We start from the raw sequence: 5,438 nt of genomic DNA, 5'->3' as shown, positions 1-5,438 counted from the left end.
TTTTAAAAAATATGTCCAAGAAATAAATAAATTCGTTACATTCCAATCCATAAGTGTAAATTTTCGTAGTTGACAAACGAATAAATCTAAGTTTCGGAAAATGTCTTAATATAGAAAAAAAACCTTTTAATATCGCAATCTCGTCAATTAAATTTATTTTGATTCTATGTCAATTATTATAAAAGTTGAATAAGTGATAAACTAATATGTGATGGTAACCTTCCTGCGGTATCTTATCGTTCAACTACAGAGACATAGTGATAATATCATTGCAATAACAAATAAAATTGTAAGATTTACAAAGAAAAAAATATATTGTTAAACACCACGATTTACTTTAATCATTTTCACATCTTATTGTTAATTGTTTAAAATATGTCACGGTCAATTCAGATTAATAATAATAATTATAAATTTGTTTTGCTACATTTAATCATAAATCTACAATGAAAACATATGAATTTTTCGTATGGTTGGCAAACGAATAAATATTATAAATCTAAATATTTTTGGAAAAGACATCTTAATATAAAAATATATTTGTATAACTTCTTAAAATCATCTCATCAATTAGACATATCTTTAAAATTCAATGATGACCATAATAAATGTTGATATATATAAATCATTAAATATGTAATAATATTCAAATATGTAATAGTAAATATATGTGAATTTGATTTTTAACGTATACAAATAGAGTTTTACTGTTAAAGCAATAACAAATGTTGTAAATATGTATGTACACAAGAATATAAATGTATGATAATGCTACAACATACATGATCTAGAATATAAATTAAATTTTGATAAATTGTGCATCTTGCGGAAATTTTTTGTTGTTTTACTAGAAATTGAAAATCATACGTGTCAGGGCAAATGCTTGTAACAAATGTGATGCGCATATTATAAAAATTATGCAGCAAATATTAAAATATTATAGCTTTATTTTTTTCTATATAACGCATATTATAGCTTTATTATTATACATAAAATATGTTTTTTTACACATACATTTATTAAACATAAAAAAAGATATCTTTTATACGTCTACATACGAATATTTTAGTAAAATCTATTTCTGAAAAATTAATAAATTTGTGATAAATATGACAATACGTGACAATCGTGATATGTATGTGCAGTAAAAGCTATCAAATCTTTGTATCGTGAATATAATTTAAAATCTTTACACTTAATGAAACCGTATTATATCATTTTTTTAGTAAACGTAAAATATATTTCATTCTTCATATCTCCGGGAAACTTGATAAACTTTTTATTTCCATGTTTATGTTCAGTATTTTAAAATTTTAAAGATAAGAACGTATATGTTTATTAAATCAAAGAATTAATATTTTTTATATAATTGATAAAACTGTAAATTTGATAAATCAAAATTCAAAATTCATATTAATATTTAAAGTATTTTCTACAAAAGGTCATTTAAAATATTTATTTGATTGTACTTATTTGTATTCATTCTTTTCCATATCACATTTATTGTCTTTTTTGTAAGCTCTGTAAATTTGATGTTAATACAATTGATAATTACGTACTATCATGTTATATAAAAATTTCTACTTTCCCGTAATTTAATGATTAATCTGCCATGGAAATTATAATGTTAAATTTTTGCCATAGAAAATTTTACGTGTCTATTATACAGTATATTTTCAAATATGTTACCATTGATATGTATTACATAGCTTGCTGATATTTCAGTCTTCACTCTAAAAATTCTGTACTCGATTAAAGCTATTTGGTAAGGAAAGTTCTTTAAGGCATCGCACACGTTAAATATCACACTATTAATGTTAAATTATTACGCACACGTCTAGCAAATTTTTTTCAAAATGAAGACGTTCATTTAAGGATATCTTGACATTAATCAGAAATCCATATACAATAATGATCAGTGGTTGTCGCTCAATAATATGAAATAACTTCAGATAAGAAAAGATAAAATTGAAATAAACCAAAATATTCAATTTTTTTGAAAAAATTGATTGCTTTCTAAACATTTTAAGAAATGTAAAATGAATGTCTAATTATAGGAATTGTAATACAACTAGCACTTAGTGAGAAATAACACATCAGAATACTTATCTTTATACATATATTTAATTTGTGAAACATTGTAGGATTCAAAAATTAAAACTCAAAAATTATACATTTGCAATTGTTTATTTTCTTTTTACGTTTTTATATTTGTAACATTCACTTGTAATCCATTGTCCTTACATATTACTGTGACCAGATTGTTGTCAGATTTACTTTAGTCTCTACAAGCCAAAAATTTATATTAATAGAATTAATCATTGTTGCATTATTATTTTTATAAAAATATTTTTATTTCTTGTCATTTAATGATTATTTTGTTGTAGAAAAATTAATATAACATTAAAACGATTTACAAGAACAAATCTTATATGTATGTACATACGTCTACATATATTAAAAAATATATGTATACTATTTCTAGTAGTTTAACAGACTCAAAAATTATATACTTACCTTTTTTATTAAATATATAATATTACAATTAAAAATTGTCAAATTTTTCTGGAGACCTATTTTGTGTGACGTATCATTGACTCGATTATTGGAAAAAATAACTGCAAATTGTTTTTTTATTTTATTTGAGTTGACATTTTGTATTTGTTGTTAAAGAATTGAAAATTATTATTCTATTATAAACAATTTTTACTTTCCCGTTATTAAATTAATAATTGCATCAGGATACTTGCCTTTCTGTATTTAATTCAAGTGTTGTAGGATTGAAAAATCAAAACTTAGAAATTATGCAATTGTAGTTTATTTTTTTTGTATTTTTACATTTGCAACATTCATTTGTATTACATTTTTCTCGACATATTAACTGTGATCACATTGTTGTCAGATTCTCATGTATCTGCAAACCAAAAGTTCATATTTATTAATCAATAATCACTCTAGTATTATTACAAAAATTTTTACTTCTTGTTATTTAATGATTATATTGTCATAGAAGTTAATAAAATACATTTTGAAAGAATAAATCTTACATCTCGATATGCATATATTAAACAAATACACATCACTTTTAGTAGTTTAACAGATTAAAAAATTATGTATTTAAACTTTTTCATTAAATATTTATAGTTATTGTAATTTGAATAAAATTATTAAGGTTACGTAAATCTATTTGATATGTAATTAAATTAATTATAAAAATAACTATTATTTGCGTTATACCACAAGAAAAATCGTGGTTGAAAGAAGAACATCGTAACAAAAAAATGTTTGCTTGGATATATGATAAAAGCAAATTGTACTTGTGTTTAACCATATCTGGAACCGAACTGGAATTCTTTGCGGCACTGTCCTTCAACTAATTTGTAACCATGAGGACAGGGATCTCGTGTAATAGAAGCTTCAGAAACCACCATCGTGACAAAAGTTGATATTAATACAAAAGTGACCATAAAATATATAATAAACGTGCTGTTAAGGCTGTTCTTCATGTTTTCAAAAAATACTAAAAGCTACAACAGAGATCAGATCTAGAACGTTTCAAGAACGTAATATAGATGTAGAACAATCACAGTTGTGAATCAATTTTGAAGTTGTAGCATTACGCGGAAAAAATTTTTTTTTATACCGTTAAAGTCATAAATGACTTTAATCAACAATATGTATACATATATGACAAATGCATCACGTTTACAATAAAAATTATACCGCTATTAAAGATTATAATTTTATTTTAAATGTACGATATATATAGTTTTTATGTTGCAAGTATTAAAATATTATAGTTTTGTTTGTTTGGAATGAATATTATTAATATAAAATATTTAGTTTGTGTGTGTATGTATGTGCATTTTTTATTTAAATCTATTTTTATAAAATCAATAAATTCTTTTAATAAAAATCAATGAAATCAATAAGTGTTACATTTATTATATTAATTTTTATTTTTTACTGTTTTATCATTATTGTTTTAAAAGGGCGGTTCAACTTTCCGTCCGAAGTTTCCTTAATGGCAACGAAACCATATATGTTGCATAATTCCAATTTTAAATTTCTTTTTCCAAATATTTTTCCTCTTCACACATTAACTTCTTTTATCGATTTAAGCAACGATGCTTTATGCCTGCAGAATGAAAGTCATTGGCTAGTATTGGTGCCACCCTCGGACATCAGCGTTCTGGGTGAATCCCCTACCAAGGCTTCTTTCAAAAGATTAAACAGGTAATAATCATACGGTGACAGAAACTATAGACCGATAAACCAGAATTTCCCAACCAAGTCTGTTAATCGCCGTGCTCAGGATCGTGTATGATATCATGTTATAATTCACGCCGTGCGTTAAAGTATTAGGATAAAAAAAAAAGAATCAAGTCGATATTTTAATTCGTTTTTTCGTAATTACTTCCGTCAGCTCGAAAAACGTGCCACATTCAATCGCCACTTGGAGGCATTAAAATACCTTTTATATAAATAAAAAATATTTTTTTGCTGTTCAAATAATATATAAATTTATGCAAAAACCTGCGTTTTACTGTATAATAGATTTCTTTAAAAAATTTCATAAAACAAGAGCTAATTTTACGGCTGGCAAAAGTGAAATCCCCCTTAAATTAACTTCTTTTATATGTAAAAGAAGTTAATTAATATATAATTAATATATAATTTAATGTTAAAAATAAGAATGCAATAATATTCAGATTAATAATAGCTGCGCATATATTTATAATATTCCCAACGGCCTTATGCGCCATTGTTTACACGCATTTATATATATTTATTTATGACTTAATGGCAAGTTGCTTAGATCCGACGATTCTATTTTCTAATGGTAACCATACAGATAGTGTGAAAAAAAGCAAATTTTAGTTGGTAAATTCGGCGGCAACAATTCCGCTGCCGCGAAGTTACCCGCGCCAAACTCGAGGACAACTTTCACCCTCGTCTCCGCTACTTGTCTAACGAGTGTTTGGCGCAAACTTTGACCGGGTCGTTATACATCACGAAATCCCCTCGGTAAAACGCATATACGTAGGGTCCACCGTCGAGCGTGCGTACGTAATTCGCGGACAATCGACCGCACACGCGCGGCCGGACAATCGTAAATTGCTGAGGCCGCTTACTCCGCTACTTAGATAATGAGCAAAACTTCAGCTATCTACGGAGGAAGGGACGCCGGGGAAAGACTCGGGGATTGCGGGGGTCGTGTACTTACGCAAATTGAGGGTGAAAATGGAAAAGAAAGCACTCGGGATCCGTGAAGCACGGGAAATCGTCGCATGACGGCGTAGAAAAAAAAAAAGAAAGGAAATTGGGAGAGGCAGCTTCGACGAGTAAATGCCCGCTGCTGATCGAATCGTCGTGCAATAATGGAACGAATTCGATAAAGACACCGTCGTATTTTTATTTTGACGCCGCAACGTAAA

General features: G+C 27.0%; 1 long non-coding RNA gene across 1 annotated transcript; it reads right to left on the bottom strand.

The window, feature by feature from the left end:
• Positions 1-2,801: 2,801 nt before the first annotated feature.
• On the bottom strand, positions 2,802-3,638 carry LOC105455578. Its single transcript, XR_975128.1, has 2 exons — positions 3,318-3,638; positions 2,802-2,914 (listed from the first exon to the last, which is right to left on the bottom strand). It is a non-coding gene; the product is annotated as an uncharacterized LOC105455578 (long non-coding RNA).
• Between the last annotated feature and the right edge of the window lie 1,800 nt (positions 3,639-5,438).

Source organism: Wasmannia auropunctata, unplaced genomic scaffold (assembly GCF_000956235.1).
Source record: "Wasmannia auropunctata unplaced genomic scaffold, wasmannia.A_1.0 LD335898.1, whole genome shotgun sequence".
NCBI classification, from domain to species: Eukaryota; Metazoa; Arthropoda; class Insecta; order Hymenoptera; family Formicidae; genus Wasmannia; species Wasmannia auropunctata.
This window is presented reverse-complemented; position numbering and strand designations above follow the sequence as displayed.